Source organism: Eupeodes corollae, chromosome 1 (genome assembly GCF_945859685.1).
Source record: "Eupeodes corollae chromosome 1, idEupCoro1.1, whole genome shotgun sequence".
Taxonomy (NCBI): Eukaryota; Metazoa; Arthropoda; class Insecta; order Diptera; family Syrphidae; genus Eupeodes; species Eupeodes corollae.
This window is the reverse complement of record NC_079147.1, coordinates 65,113,332-65,131,104: the sequence shown is the minus strand read 5'-3', so window position 1 is coordinate 65,131,104 and position 17,773 is coordinate 65,113,332. Positions and strand designations below refer to the sequence as shown.

Sequence of the window (17,773 nt, the reverse complement as noted above, 5' to 3'; positions counted from 1 at the left end):
AAACTCTTTACTGAGTGATGTTTATTTAGTGGTGATAAACTTAAACTCACCCTATACCAAGTATCGCGTTAATATAAACAAACTGTTATTGTTCTAAACTCTGATGAGCGGTAATGGTTGTTTGTGACTTACTACGATATCGCTTAATCAAATTACGTTTAGTTTATATGTATTGTTTTTGTATATATGCATACCAATAAAAAATAAGTGTACAAAGTTTCTTCTTTGCTTCCCATTTCGTCATTTCATTGAAGTGTCAAATTTTCTAATTGAATTTCTTCACATTTTCACTTCTCAAGACCTTGCGATGATGATGAGGGGAAATCTTAAGATCAGATTATGTGAATATATGCGCCATCATGAGATTCTACATACCCACTACAAAAATGATATTTAGTTTGCGAAGTTTTATCTGAAATCTGATGGCTGACCAAAGCGACACGCTCGTACTTTTAGCTCTTCAAATGGACTTATGTGCGATACCGCTCAAGCGACAGCAACATAGGGGATGAAACGTATACGTATGCCTTTGGATGACGAATGGGGCGAATTACCCCTCACAAAAGTCACAACATACCGAGATACGAGAGTATCTATAGTTTGCACAAAAGTATCTGCGAGTGAGTTGGGATTCGGAGACAAACAAGCAGAATGTGCTATACTCAAGTGGTCCCGCTAATAGGGCTGTGCTTAGCTTTTTGATTAGACTTCCTTTGTTTAGGGGTATTTCGTGCGAATGGACACACTCGTCGCTGAATTATAGATATCAGTTGAGTTGCGACCGATTCGTGTGCCGGAATTGTTTTGATATCATTTGATGGTCACATTATAGTGTTAAAATATAATTTTCCAAGAAATTCGACCTGACCTCACGAAGTGCGATCAAATGTGATGGAAGGATATTTTTTTCCTCATATGAATATGAAACCGATAAGATGTTTTTCTTCTAAGTGAAATATTTCCTCAAAACCATCATAAGAAAATTTTGACCACGTGCAAAAATAACATTTTCATCAAAGTGTTTAAATAAGCTTCAGACTGGAAGTGTATTGAAATTATTAATTTATTGCTCCACAATCAAAACAAATATAATTAAACCAAAACATCGTAAAATTAAACTAAAAACCCTTTAAAAAGAAAAGAGACAAGGTAAATATTGTATAAGAAACTTAACTTGTTTATGTTTATCAAACTTTGCTTAAACTGTTGATGTATTTGAGAGTGTGTACAAATGTTGTTTTATGATGTGTACTATCTTCTTAATTATAAAAAGCTTAAGAAGACAATTAAATAATTAAAAAGCATTTTTGCTTCTCTTGTTACTTTCGGTGTAGGTTTGTGTACTTTAAGTTCTTTTAAATAAATTGTCGCTTTATTGACATCAGACAATACCATGATCATGGGTTTTTGTTCTAAATTTAAATAATTATGTAATTTAATTGAATGATCATGAAATTGCAATTTTAAGTTTTTTGTTTGTACTTATCCGTTTTGATTATATCTTAGTCGGTCGGCTAAGATGAGGAAGTCTGACAGCTCTAAGCGTATGTTATCAAAGAAAATAACCCAATTTTTACGATCTTGTTGAAGTTACGAAAATAGTGCAAATCATTGGTATAAAGTGTCTACTCTTCAATATGTATGTTCAATAGTACGCTGGGGTGACTGTCTGAATAATTTCAAAGAATTGAATTCGCAGAATTTATTCAACATTTGAATTAGCCCCAAATTATGCTTTAAAGTGTTGATATCCTGGGAAGTTGTTGAAAAAGAACAAAAGAAAATGTGGTTTTATTTCTGGACAATATTCGAAGATTCTCTGTCATAATATTCCGTTACCGTCTTTCTAATTTTCTAAAACCTATAATTTAATACCAATAATTTGGAGTAAATGTTTTAATTTATTCTCAAGATACTTGCGTCAAAAATCATTTTAGCAGTTTTTAGCTGTTGAAGAGTTTTCGTTTTGTCAATTGGATTCTAAAAAAAAAGAGACTGGAATGCGACCCACATCAGAACTTCCCATCCCGTCTGTCGAAAAAAAAAGTTGTCAGTTGAATTATTTTAAAAAAAAATCTAAATTACCAACAATATTTTGCATCTAATGAAGTAGTTTTATTTCAAAATTTATTTTTTAGATTTTTAGTCAAAACAATTTCAGTAGCATTTCTTAAAAATGTTTATTTCTTATATAAACAAATAATACAATTTGGATGGTTGAAATTAACTTGAATTCAATCTTCTTTCTGTTGTTCATATGATATCGAGAACCGAATATCAATTTTTACCAAATTTGCGTAGTATTTTTGTAGATTTTATTTTTGTATGAATAAACAGACTGTTGGATTTTTATAAAAAAATTATTAAATATCGAAAACAATATATTTTGTGAGGTTAAATAAGATTGAATCCATCATTTTTAACTTCCTATAGGTAGTTTCTGTAATGGGTCCGATTTGTCAAATTGAAAATTTTGACATTTCTCGACGTTTCAAGGTCCCTAGAGTCGAAATAAAAGATTTTTAGAAAGATGTCTGTGTGCGCGTGTGTACGTACGTTCGTAAGTCCGTACGTTCGCAACGTTTTTTTCGTCGTCCATAGCTCAAGATCCAGAAGAGATATCGATTTCAAATAAATTTTGTTATAAAGATAATAAGGCAGAAAGATGCAGAAAGGGCTCTCAAGAAGATTGCGTGGGTGGTTGCAATAGCAGTTTGAAAAAAGGTGAAAATTTTGGTTAACCCTAAATATCTTACGAACCAAAAACGTTAGAGACTTGAATTAAATTTTATATAATAAGCTGTAACGTGATACCAAACAGTTACATTTTTTGAAAAGAAATCAACGTTTTTTTTTATAAATCAATAAAACTGAAAAAAAAATTTGTCACCCCCAAAATTTTACGAATGAAATATGATTTAATCTCTAAAACAATTTTGTGCAACGAAGAATAATGTTTTTGACATCTGATAAAATTTTGAAAAAAATTTAATTGACATTTTTTTTATAAAAAATAAAAATCTAAAAAAAACATTACTCAAAGTTCGTAAAAATTGAATATCGATTCAAATGTCTTATCAAAAACTTGAAATTTAGGCTTCAAGCTTATTTTATCTTATAAGAAATATTGTTTTCAACATTTTGAAAAATATTGAGAAAAATCGAAATGACAGTTTTTTTTACAAAAAATACAAATTAAAAAAAAATGTATAAAATTTGGTAAAAAATGATTTTCGACTCAAATATCTTTTCAAAAATTTTAAATATTGGCTTCAAAGTAATTTTATCTTATAAAAAATATTGTTTTCAACATTTGGTAAAATTTTTAAAAAAATCGAATTGACAGTTTTTTTTACAAAAAATAAAACTCTAAAAAAAAAACAATACTAAAACTTGGTAAAAATTTACTTTCGGCTCAAATAGCTTTTCAAAATTAAAAATATTGGATTTAAACTTATTTTATTTCACAGAAAATATTGTTTTCAATATTCAGTAATTTTTATATAAAAATCCAATAGTCCGTTTTTCATAAAAAATAAAATCTACAAAAAATAGTACGCAAATTTGGTAAAAATTGATACGAGTACGTGTAGACAAACTTTAAAGGATGACAAATCGACAGACGGAATGGGAAGTTATCAGTGTGGGTCGCATCCCACCCTCTTTTTAATTTTTGAAAAGCTATTCGAGTCCAAATTAAATGTTTACCAAGTTTTAGTATTGTTTTTTCTTTAGGTTTTTATTTTTGGGAACAAAAACTGTCAATTCGATTTTTCTCAAATCTTTACCAGATGTTAAAAACATTATTTTTCGTTTCACAAAATTGTTTTGCAAATAAAATCGTTTTTGGTTCGTAAAAATTTCGAGGTGATAAATATTTTTTCAAGTTTTTTTTATTTATAAAAAAACTGTTAATTGTTTAATTTTTTATTCAAAATTTAATTTTTTTGGTATCACGTTACCACGTTACGTTTTTATAAAAATCCAAAAATTTAATTCAAGTCTTAAGAGTAATTAGGTCGTGAAATATTTACGGTTACATTTTTTTTTCAAATTATTACGGTAAAAAAACCACCCACTAAATTTTTATGAGATTACAAACACAATTTATTTGAGCTATGGACGACGAAAACATGTCGCGAACGTACAAACGTAAGTTCATACGCACGCACAGACAGCTCTTTGAAGATCGTTTATTTCGACTCTATTGACCTTAAAACGTTGAGAAATGTCATAAATTTCAATTGGACAAACCGGACCGATTACTATAACTTCCTATGGGAAGTTAATAATAAAATGCAAACAACAATATTTTGCAAATTATAAAATAAAATGAGTTTTAACCACATCGTAGTAATTTTTAGGTTTATATTTTTACTAAAACAACTGTCACTACGATTTTTCTAAAAATTTTAACAGATGTCATAAACGTTGTTCTTTGATGTAAAATTAATAATTTTTTTTCGCAGATTTTTCTTAGTGCCAAATAATTTTATGAAAAATGTTGACATTTCTCGACTTTTAAAGATCCCTAGAATCGAAATAAAAGATTTTAAGAAAGATGTCTGTGAGTACGTGTGTACGTTGTTGTTTTTTGCTCAATGTGATGTTCAACATCATTCCACAAATTCTCGATAGGGTTAAGATCGGGTGATTGTGTTGGCTACTTCAAAACTTCGATTTTATTCACCTCTAAGGCAAACTTCACTAACTTTGAAGTGTTTTTAGGGTCGATGTCGTGCATGAAGCGCCATAATAACGGCAAATTGTCTTTTGCGTGGGGTGTAATATGAACGAACAGGATAGCTCTTTACACGTTCTGGTCCATTTTGGTGTCAATTTTTACGATGGGGCCAATTTCGTGCCATGAAAAAGCAGCCCAGATCATCACGTTGCCTCTACTGTCTTAATGGTATACGTTGGATCATATTCCCTGTTTTTCGGACGCCATACATATTTTTTCACATCCGATCCGAACCGGCAGAGTTTGGATTCTTCGCTCCAGAACACGTTTTTCCAAAAACTAATTGGTTTGTCTAGGTGAGCTTTGGCAAGCTAGATTTCAGATTATTTTTGATACAAGTGGTTTCCTCTGAGCAACGCTCCCACGTAGATTGTTTTCATTTACTGGACGTCTTAGGTCTTATGGGAAAATATTTACACTATAGTTCGTCGAAAGTTCGCTTCGAATGGTACTGGAGTCCTTAAACGGATCATTGGTCGATAACCTAAAATAATTCTATCTTCATTTGTTTTTTTTAACGTTTTCAATCACTCCAAACTTTTTGAAATGACGAAACCAACTTCCTGGAGCATTCTAACAACTTGAAAATGTCTGTTACCGTCCGCCCTTTTGAATTCATTTTCATGATCAGACTTCTTATATAAATCATTAAAGGAGTATTTAATTACTACTTTTACCTTTTGAAAAATATTGTTGTAAACATTCAGTAAAATTTTGAGAGAAATCGAATGGACAGTTTTTTTTTCAAAAAATTAAAATCCTTAAACAAATTTAACAGAAGTTGGTAGAAATTGATTTTTGGCTTAAATATCTTTACTAAACTTTGAAATTATGGCTTTCAACTTATTTTTTCGTTTAAGAAATATTGTTTTCAACATTTGATAACATTAAAAACCTAAAGAAAAAACAATACTAAAACTTGGCAAAAATTTATATTCGACTCAAATTGCTTTTCAAAAATTAAAAATATTGTATTCAATCTTGTTTTATATCAGAGAAAATATTGTTTTCGATATTCAATAAATTTTATATAAAAATCCAACAGTCTGTTTTTTCATACAAAAATAAAATTTACAAAAATACTACGCAAATTTGGTAAAAATTGATGTTCGCTTCCTGATATCGCTCAAATTAATTTCATTCATTCAATTTGCATTTGTTTATTTAATAAATACAAACATTTAAGAAATGCTCTTTAGGAGTAATTCAACTGGCAACTTTTTTAACAAAACACGACAACCTCTAACCTACGACAGGACTATGGGGAGTGTAGAAGGTTTAGTTGTTTTAAATATTTAAAACAAAATTAATCAATATTGCTAAATTAGGCTTTTCGAACATACATTTTACATTTAAAGGGACTGTACAGACATTTTAAACTTTCAAAAGTTTCATTTTTAAGTTAAAAAACAGTGCTACAACTTTTTTTCTGATTCTAGAATTTAAATTCTGTTAGAAACATTTAATTTCTTTTCAAAAAAATCTTGAAGCGTTTTGAAACAACTTTCAAGATTTACGTAATTACTTCCATGATATTAGTCTTTGGTGTTTGAATCACTTTCGGATTAATGACAGTTGTTGGTCTTTGACAGTTCTTAATTAAGAAAGCTTCAAACGGATCAAATTGGAGGTTCTTGGCAGCCAATTGAAATCGCTGAAAAAGCTTATAATACGTTTTAAAAATTTGATGCGAAAATAAATCGTTTGTGGCATATTTCACCGCCATTCGTTTTAAGTCAAAGATCGGTTAAGTCTGTCTTCAATTTCAGATTTAAAAAAAAAATAGCGGTTTACATGGATAATAATTTAACTCGTATCGTTAATAGAAAAGTTATTTCATAGCCTCTTTAAGGAAAAAAAAACTGGTCCAATAATGCCATCCACTGAACAGTGTAATTCCTTTTTCAAAACATAGCCGCTAAAATTCGAATTCACCTTGTGAGAAAAAGTACTTTTTGCACAAAAATCAACGTCTAATTAAATCTACGCTTAGACATAAACTGCGCTTACAAAATGATGGTTTTAAAGTGATAAGTCAAATGCAACTTGTAGGCGAATAATTGGAAGTCTCTGCCTTATTTCGGCACTTACATTTGAAAACCCGCATTTTTTTTAAGCTACAAAGTTGTTCTTTTGAAAATGTCAAGTTTAAGACGTCATACTAATTAGAGAGAGATATGCTCAAATTTTGTTATGCACTTTGCTGTCTACGGATGAGATTGCGTTCACTAGATTCCAGAGTTCTAACTTAAAAAACTTAAAAACTTTAATTTATGGTTTTCTATTTAAGGTCTTAGTTATTAGGTTCCAGCATTAAACTTATATGATTATAGAAACTCAGGTACATTAGCTTTCTCTACGGAAGTAAATCGTTATTTGGAGTCTGAGGTTGCCACCTTGTTCATTGACTTTTGGTTGCGGTTTTTTTTAACTGCAATAATGGCCTCACTTTGTCTTTGGGTTTGTCTGGACCTTCGAAGACTTTGACGGCTATTAATACTTCAACTGTTTTTGCTGGCTACCAACGGATTTAACCAGTTTTCGACAACTATCGGTGTACAGTTCGATCTTTTTTACAGAAGCCTTTTTCTAACAGAGCATTGTCTAAAGCTTTGGGTAGGCTGACTAGGTGGTAAATGTGTATACAGAAAGAGAGAAATTTTATACCTAATAGGGTAAAATCTATCAAAACCAAAGAGAACTCATGGTTTGATTCGAGCTGTAAAGAGGTTATTAGGTTCTGAGATGTAAGTTTCCGTTGTTTTAAAGCCAACCCGACTAAAGAAAACGAGAATAAGTTTAAACAAGCTATATTGGTCATATTCGACGAACCAAATTTTTGCATGATCAGAAATAGAAGTAAACATTTCTGTTCATTTGTAAAAAACGTACGAAACACCACGTTATCCTCGGTTCCAACGCTCGTCCACAAAGACACTAACTATGTAAGCTCGATTGATAAAGCTAATTCTCTTGCAGCAGATTTTGCTGTTAATTCGACGCTACCGGATAGTGTCATGGGTCCTCCTGTTCTTGAGAGCGTAAGTGATTCTATGGGACGAATCTTCTTTCGCACTCGTGCAGTTGCAAGAGTACTGAAAGACCTTGACATAGACAAATCCCCCTATTGTTCTGAAGAGGTGTTCTTCAACGCTGGCAAAACCACTGGGTAAGCTTTTTTATCTGTCCTATTCTACAGGTCCCTTCCCAATTGGATGGAAAACTGCATTTGTCCAGCCTGTCCCTAAAAAAGGCGAATCCTCCTTCCCCTCAAACTATCGTCCAATTGCACTTATGTCCCTTCTTTCGAAGGTCATGGAATCTCTGATTAATTTTTAGCTTAAGAAATATCTTGAAGAACGAAAGCTTCTTAATGACCGACAGTATAGTGATCTCATGGTTCATTTCACCGAACAGTGGAACAAATCTTTACATCGTTTTGGAGAAAGTAAGATTATTGCTTTTGATATTTCAAAAGCATTTGATAGAGTTTGGAACCAAGCTCTCTTATCGAAAATGCGTGCTTTTGGTATTGACGAATCTCTTCTTCGTTTCTAACCGTTCAATACAAGTTGTATTAGATTTTTTCAAGTCTGAAATTCATAAAATAAATGATGGTGTTCCCCAGGGCTCCGTTTTGTTTCCGACTCTCTTCCTTATATTCATAAATGATCTTATGTCTGCTACTTCTAATCCATTAACCTGTTTCGCCGACGACAGTACCCTCAGCTTCTCATACTCGTTTATAGATTCACATCCTTGTCCTTCGGATGTGGAACTTCAAAAGCAGCGTATGATAAGCTCATTGAGTTCTGATCTTGACAGCATTGTCCAATGGGAAATCAAAAACAGTGTAGAAATCAATCCCCCAAAGCCACTATCTATGAGTGGCACTTGCATCCAGGAAACCAATCAACTATCAGTACTCGGTATGTGTATTACAGATCACCACTTATGGAATGATCGATATCGCCAAAAATGCTGCCAGGTGCTAAGGATGCATGAAATTTTTCAGCCCTTCTGATCTGGCTATAATCTACAAAGCTTTCATCCGTCCAAAGCTTGAATATAATTCGCATATCTGGGCAGGTGCCCCCAAAACAAGTTTAAATCTCTTGGATAGTATTCAAAAAACGGCTTTAAAAATAATATGCGACAGAACTATAATCAAAACATTACATCGCTTGAACACCGCCGGAATTTTTCATGTCTTTTGTATAGATATTTTTACAAACAACGTTCTTTCGAATTAGCCAGTTGCATTCCACCACTTAAACAATCCAGCCGTAATACTCGCACTTCTAGGAATGCTCATCATCTTAACCTTGAGCTCAATTTCGGGCGTACTGTCAAGTATAGAGATTCTTTCTTACATCGCACATCGAGAATGTGGAATACTTTTGCCATTTCTGTTTTTCCCTCACATTTTGATGTTCAGATTTTTACGACCAATGTGCACCTTTATCTCCTTTTAAATCATTCCCTATTTTCCTAAGGCTCGCACTGTGTTTAAATATAAACATATAAAGAGTATAAAAAAAAAAACACGTCGAATTAATGTAATGATCCTTTTGGCTGCTCCCTATAAACCAACGTCTATCCTGTGAATTTATATTTTGTTATTTTTATTGCAAACAAAAAAATTCTCACGCCAAAAAATGCGTTTATCAAAACAAAATCGCTTTGTGTGACTTAAATTAGTTTTGATACCAAAAACATAAATTTTCAAACATAAATATTATTATAAATTATGTGACATAAAATCCCAGCATCCACTTGATGTCAATTTGCTAAAATTTCGAATTGCTATTTAAATTCAATTGCACTTCAGTCGTGAAGTTTTTTTTTTTAATGGATGTACATTATGTACATATATATTTTATTTCCATGAGTATATAAATGTCACCCAATCAACGAATCTACTCGTGTACGTAATTGACTTCAACATATTAAATACGTTTTCGAGTGACACCCTCGCACTCATTCGCAAACACCATCACCAGCATCATCATGATTTTGCTTTATGTTATATCTGAAAATAAAATTTATAAAAATAAGATGAAATTAAAAACTCAGCATTCGAAAACTTGTGAACTATTTTAGCGTTAATTCAGTGTTTTTTGTATTTTATTTGATTTCTTTTTGTACCTACATTTATGTATATATTTTTATTTAAATAAAGACCTACTCTCAAAATTATATACGAACGATGACGAGTGCACTAGGATTGCTTTTATAATGTAATTGCCGCAATGTGGAGGAGGAAGTGGGAAGGGTTTCTCTTTGAAAATGGATTTTATATTAAATTTTATTAAAACTGAACCAAGACTAATTGAATAAACTATATTCAAACATTGCACACACAGTGTTGAAATATTGTATGCATACAAAAACGAATGTCCGAAACTGAATCTGCATCTGAATCTGAATCCGAACGTGAATGCATTCACTCAAATAATTAGGTCACTGATGCAGCTTTAGTATAGAGTCCTTAAGTCTGTCAGGTGAAATAATTTATAGTTTTTTTCTTCAAATTGAAATCTGCTTTAATGTTTTTGAATATGAGTCACGAAAGTGATGTTTAATTGTTTATCAAATTAAGTAGGAATTTCCAGCTTTTTAAAAATTCGTTAAATGTGGTGTTCAAATAAAGTAAATTAATATTTTATTTAATAATTTCTTTAACAACAAGTTTGACTAACAATTCATCAATTTTTTCAAATGGCGAAGGTGTACAAATTAAAAATATTTTTTTAAAACTGTCTTAAAGCATATAAAGGTTTTTCAATAAGGGCGGGTAGATGTTGAAATGGAATAAAACAAGCTATGTGCTGGTAACGACATTTTATTTTTATTTAAAAGCGTGGAATATTACAATACATCATTCAAATGCTTCTTACGGTGGCACGGATCCGAGGGGTCCAATTTTTAATGCCTCTTACACATTGACCAGGCTGAATTTGAGCGATGGTCTGTGTTATGTTAACCTTTACGGCTCCCTGTCTATATTGATTGTAGACTTCGTAACTGGAGTTCCATTGTTGAAGTTTTCCAGATGTAAGAGCGTATTATGCTTCTGATTGCATTTCGAACATCTTCTCGAAATGCAGTTTTTGACCCCATGGCCAAACTTAAGACAGTTAAGAGATAATTTTAATTTATTAATTGGATAAGTTCTGGAGGTTGTTATTGCAAGAACTTTTTACAAGTAAATATCGGATGAGTTCCGCATTGGCATACCTTGCAAGTTCCCTTGTTGTTTGATGTCACTGATGCACATGCTCGAAGAGTTGGGTCCTTTCTTTTTTGTCCTATATATTCCAGTGATTAAATTTGGAAAGTCCTAAAGGGATTGTTTGTAGAGAATTCTAGTACCTTGATCAAGTTTGCATACAAGTAAATGAAGTTGAATGGGATCCCAAGTTGAAGTATCTACTTCAATGTTGCATAACGGCATCAAGCATTCTTTTGTGGTGTCGTGAAGATTTTTGATAGGTGATGCCAATGGTTGTGTCTGGCTAGGTTGCCCAATTGTCTTCTGCAATATTGTTGACGTAAGAACGTTTTTGTACCGGCGCGCGCCGTCCCTCGGGATTGGATTCGAAGACCTTCCGGGCTGGAGCATTGATGTCCATCCGCTTTACATGACCTAGCCATCTAAGCCGTTGGACTTTAATTCTGCTAACTAGGTCAGTGTCGCTGTACAGTCCGTACAGTTCGTCGTTATATCTTCACCTCCATTCTTCAACTATGCGTACGGGACCAAAAAATCACCCGAAGAATTTTTCTCTGGAAACATCCTAAGACGCTTTCATCTTTCTTTGACAGGTTCAACGCCTCAGCGCTATACATGCGATCTGATATGATGAGAGTCTTATCGATGGTGATTTTAAATGCTCGAGAGAGGACTTTACTTCTCAATTGCCTTCTAAATCCAAAGAAGCAGCGATTTGCAAGAGTTATTCTTCGTTTGATTTCAGCGCTGGTGTCGTTGTCTGTGTTAATAGTAGTTAATAGACAAAGTCCTTAACTACTTCAAAGTTATAGCTGTCCATGGTGATGTTTTGTCCAAGACGTCGTTCTTCAGTGTCCTTTTTTGATGACAGCATATACTTGGTCTTGCCTTCATTGACTGATAAACCCATCTTCTTCGCTTCCGTCGCAATGCTCAAAAACGCTCTACTGACATCACGCTTTGATCTTCCAATTATGTCAATATCATCTGCGTATCCGAGTAATTGGATGGACCTTTGGAAGATTGTGCCTCTAGTGTTGACGGTTGAGTTTTGCACAATTCTTTCCAGAACGATGTAGAAGAAGTCGTATGGCAGTGCCTCGCTTTGTGTAAAACCTTTTTTGACATCAAACGCATCGGTAAGATCTTTTCCGACCTTGATAGAGCAGCGTGCGTTCTCCATCGTCATACTGCACAAACGGATAAGTTTGACACTGATTCTAAGACTAGACATTGCTCGGTAGAGCTCTTCTCTATAGATGCTATCATACGCGGCTTTAAAATCGATAAAGAGATGGTGGGTATCGATTTGAAGCTCCTGGGTTTTTTCCAAGATCTGCCGTAGTGTGAATATTTGGTCGATAGTGGACTTTCCTAGTCTGAAGCCACACTGATAAGGACCAATCAGGTTGTTGACGAAGGGCTTCAGACGTTCACATAATACGGCAGAGAGGATCTTATACGCAATGTAAAGGAGACTAGGCCATGCTGTGTTGTAATTCTCTTCTGTTAATGACAGGTGTCGGATCAAATTATCATATATCAATATCAAATTTTGGTATGGTGACCTTTGGTAAATGCAGCGAGTTGTTGTTGCTAGCACCGCCTGTTGCACGGTTGATATTCTCTGGATATGTATTCATGGACAAGTTGACAAGTGCATCCTGCACCCTTTTATCTATAACGATGTAGTCTTCTTCGTTCTATCCTTCAGCTATGGGATTATTGATCAATTCCCAGATTGAATAAGTTGCTGATTCTACTTGCTTCCAAAGCTGTTCAATCGAGCGAGCCTTGACGTCAAGGTACGTGAGAGACTCACCAAAACATAACCCTTGAAGTAATCGCTAAGGAGAGCATAATTATTGCTCTTTGTCTGCGAATGGCGCTTGAAATTCCCGTTGACGTCTTCGAATATCATTTTGCAAAGATCCCTGCATCATTTTTTCTTCAAGATGACTTATGGAATCCTTGAAGCAAATTTGATACTGCCGTATTAATGTGGCGATCTCTTCAAAGTAATTCTTTGCAAAATAATCGTGATTAGCGTCTACATTTGTAACCTTGGTAAGATTTTGATGACGTTCGGAAAACTTCTTCCATTGGTCCTGGATTCTTTGAAGCCTTTCTCCAAAGTACGTTTTGTTGTTCTTCCGGTCAGATGGATAATTCTTGAAGTTTGAGATAATTCTTTGAATTCCTAAAAGATGCCATGATGATTGTTAAATGTTAAGAGTTCTATTAAAAACCAAAAGATGGATAGTCACTTCAAATCACGTCGTCAGTTGTCTACTACTGAAATATGCAAGCACATAAACTTGTTCACTTAAAAGTGAATATCGAAGTGACGAACTGATAAATGAAACGATTGTACAATTAAGTATGACTGACTGACAATTTAGTTTATACATTTCCTTCTATTTTACAATAGCTCAAATAATGTTACAAAAACAAATTATGCAATACTAGTTACAAAAGTATAATAAGCAAACATATACAAAATAATATTAACCTACTAAATAATGCAACGAAATACGAATTAAAATAACCTACTTAATAATTATGTAGTACCCGTGGCATGATGGTTAGTGCGTTGGACTGTTTAACGGTAGCAAGTTTGTTGTCAAAAGTGGCAATGTAACTTCTACCACAACATTCACAATTAAAAATGGTCTTCAACAGGGAGCGGTGAATTCGCCGATTCTTTTCAGTATTTACACCAGCGATCTGATAGGTAGTCCTACAAAGGCAATTGCGTACGCCGACGATCTAATTGCGTACAGAACGGCCCGAAAGGTTGAGGTTATTAGAATTCTCTTGCAGCGTGATTTCGACAAGATTCAGCGATATTGCGACGACTGGAAACTGAAAATAAATGTCCAGAAGTCGGAGACAATTCTGTTCCGGACTCCGTTGGCTAGGGCCACGAGGGATACGTGTAAGAATTGGCGCAAGATGGTCATCGTTGATCTTCACGGGCAGCCATTAGCGAGTAAAAGTGTAGTGAAGTTCCTCGGTATCTGGTTAGATCAGTATTTATATTTCGACAGACATATAAATGCTGCTCTGACCAGCAAGATTTCTTTTGTCTTTTGACGTCAAAAAAGACCTTAATTACTAAGCCTATTACTCAAATATCAAGGAACGGTAATTTTTTTCAAATTATTTAAGTTAGTTTGGCGCGAATTTACTTTTCAAGTCTTAGCAAGCGTATGCGAGTAGTTTTATTGAAATAAAAGTTGTGGATATAGTTGAAGAAGGTGTCAGAATCGAGTACACGTAAGTATTTCAATATTAAAAACTGGCTGTTAAATAAAAGAATGAGCTTTTGCAGGACGCATTAAGAACTGAGTTGTGAATTTTAGTTGATTTCCCAAAACAAGGCACAGGAAATACCAATGATGGTAACACAGCCCGAAAATTTTTCAAAGATCCAGCAAAAATCACTCGAATAATAGACGATTAGGAATTATTTGAACGTTTTTCGATTGTTTTGAAAACCTTGACGTTAAGCCCAAAAATTGATGCTCACAAATTCCGTTCAAACTGTTGGAACACAGGTTAATTTCCAGAAAAATGTCCCACATCGCAACCAATATTTCTCATATAAAAAAAGTATAAAGACACCAAATCAGAATTAAGTCCAACTAATGACCATAATTGGGCCACTGTGCTCCTGACCAAAATCCAAATACAGCAATTTTGCTTGCCTCGTCACTAAAGATAAATTGTCGTCAAAAATTGGAGTTCTCTTCCAAACGAATCTAAGCCTAGAATAAATGGTGTTGTCTATGGTCAAGAAATTTAAGCTCCTGGGTCAGTTGGATCTTGTACGGGTGTAGGCCCAAGTCCGATACAAAATTCGACAAGGTAAAGTCTGCGAAAGACCAAATTCTTGTGCACGAGTATTCTGCTGTTCACTTTCACGGACCGCGGGATGTTCTCGGCCGACCTTGCATTCCTTGAACGTACGGGTGTTGGCTGATTGTTTACTGAACAGGTCTACTTAAATTTGGCCACCAAACGTTGAAGAGTCGACTGTGAAGGGCCACCACGTCTATTATAAAATGGACGCAATGCGAGCAACGTTTGCGTTTACGAACAGACCTTAAGATCATTTTGATAAAAAAGTTTTATCATTTAAACGTGCTGTTCAATCGTGTCCAATCGTATGAATGAGAATGAACACTTTATATAATCTTTTTTTTATAAGGTTGCAAACTACAGAAACATAAAGTAAGTTTTAATTACCAAAAGGAAAATATTGTTATCGGTCCAATTATGTTCAATTGAAAATTTTGATATTTTTCGACGTTTCAAAGTCCCTGGAATCAAAATTAAAGGTTTTTGGGAGACATCGGTCTGTTCAAGTTTACATACTTTCGCATGTTCCGGGTACCTTACTTTGTTGGCCATATCCCAAGAACCAGCAGTCATTTTTCATACATTTTATCTTACAGATGATAACATCAAAAGATCCAAAACAGAAATTGTTCAGATGTGTTTCTTACTTTACAAATTATAATAAAAAGACTTGAACAATTTGCTGCACCCCACATGCATATTTCTTGAGCCAATAGCACTAACCACTTCAATTACATTTTTTGTCAATACATTGACTTGTATAAGTTCGAAAAACATCAAGTAGTGTTTTATGTATCGAGAACCATAGACACGTTGCTAAGTTGCAGACGAAAAATAAGAGAACATGAGAAGTGTGAAGGGGTTAAGTTGGCAGATGGCTTGAATTCCAAACTCTAAAAAGCAGTTGCAGATTATTAAGTTAAGATCAAATATTAACATAACGGAAGATCCTATTAGGAAACCCATAAACATCAAACCGACACTCACCATCTATTCATTCAGTTTAAGCATACCTGCCAAACTCGTCCATTTGTGTAGCATGAAAATACACAATTTCCACTACTCCATAACGATTGGAAACAACTAATCTGAACTTTGCGCTGTCAAAAAAGGCTTTAGAGAAGCCTGTCATGTGAAGCTTTCACCAACACTAGATGCACAATCTTCCAAAATTCTGTGCAATTTCTAGCAAATGCTGATGAAATTGACAAAATCGGAAGAATTTAGCTTGATTTCAATGAGGGTTTTGTGAGTATTGATACAGGAGTGGCAAAAATAGTTTAAGCGGTTAATAAGGACAAAACAAAGTACATTAAAAAATGTGAACATTTTAGTTAACCCAAAATATCTCACCAACCTATAACACTAGGGATTTGAATTAAATTTTAAATTATATATATTAGTACATTTTTGGAAAAAAAGTTCAATTAACTGTTTTTATTATAAAGCAAAATGAACTGAAATAAAAATATTTGCCTCTTGAATATTCTACGAACAAAAAATGATTTAAAATAAAAAAGCTAAAAAAACATTACTCAAAGTTGGTAAAAATTGATTTACGACTCAAATATCTTTTCAAGGATTTGATATTATGGTTTCAAACTAATTTTGTCTTAGAAAAATATTGTTTTGAACATTCGTTAAAATTTTGAAAAAGTATCTAAAGAACAATGAAAGATATTGACTTGAAACTAAATTTAGTTTTTAATATTTCGTGAAACTTTTAGAAGTATCAACAGATGTTCACGAATATTAAGTTATCAGTGTAAATCGTATTCTAGCCTTTTGTTGTAATGTTTTTGTCTAGAACTTAAGTAGGTCCTTTTACATATCTACGATAGGCACCTCCTTCACCTTATTTTATTCTTTGTTTAGTCTTACATTCAAAAGTATGGAATCGAATCCATCAATTCTGTACCTTGCTTTTTTGTTTGTTATGTTATTGTCAGAATATTGTGCTTAAAAAACAAAACATTTAATAAATAGCAAAGTGACGTCAGTCAATCTTGTTAATATTTACACAACACAATCAATCCGTCAACATCAATAACCTCTGTTAAAGACATGAAGTACATTATATCGAAATGTGAAATGTATTTCCTATACAAATTGCTTCTCTTTCATTTACTATCATATAAAATATAACGTTATCTATAATATCATAGTTGATGAGCTTAATTATTGTATCTACACCTTGTAGGTCGTCAGTATCTGAACAATGTGTATTATTATCTTAAATCTTCACCTTATCATTTTGTGCAATATTATTTGTTGGGTAGATTTTGAAAGTAAGACACTGTTGAATAAAGCATCTACTTCTACATCATTCGACTGAAGTATATTTCCGACATTGAGTGATAGTGTCTTATCGACTAGAAGCAAATAAATAAATAAATAGATAGCCATACATATAGTTTAATTCAGAGGTAGGAATATAGTCTGGGAGCTGAGATTACTTTCGGAGGAACTTATAAAGATAACACATTGCTGAGTCATTCAAAGAATAGATGAGCGTTAATATGAAAGAAGCTATATGAAGACTGTAAGGTGACATGGATGATTTGATTTAAAAGAGAATATTTTTGCATGGCCTTTTTTAGCTTCCCATAGGAAGTCCGATTGGGTCCGATTTGTCAAATTGAAAATGTCGACATTTCTCGACGTTTCAAGGTCGAAATAAAAGATTTTTAGAAAGATGTATGTCCGGGATGATGACCATAACTCAAGAATCAGAAGAAATATCGACTTCAAATAAATTTTTTTAAACAGATAATAATGCAGAAAGGGCTCTCAAGGAAATTGCGTTGGTGGATTTTTTAGCATAGCAGTTTAAAAAAAAGTTGAACATTTTGGTTAACTCTAACTATCTCATGAACCAATGACGCTAGAGACTTGAATTAAATTTTATATTATGTATAGTAACTAAATAT

The 17,773-nt window shown here is 33.2% G+C and overlaps 1 protein-coding gene across 1 annotated transcript in view; it reads left to right on the top strand.

Moving 5' to 3' along the window:
- Positions 1–643: 643 nt before the first annotated feature.
- The window catches only part of LOC129940987 (carcinine transporter), a 72,976-nt gene continuing 55,846 nt past the window's right edge, over positions 644–17,773 (top strand). The window contains exon 1 of the mRNA XM_056049523.1: positions 644–1,149. The gene's annotated coding sequence lies outside the window, so the exon portion shown is untranslated. The remainder of the gene's footprint in view (positions 1,150–17,773) is intronic.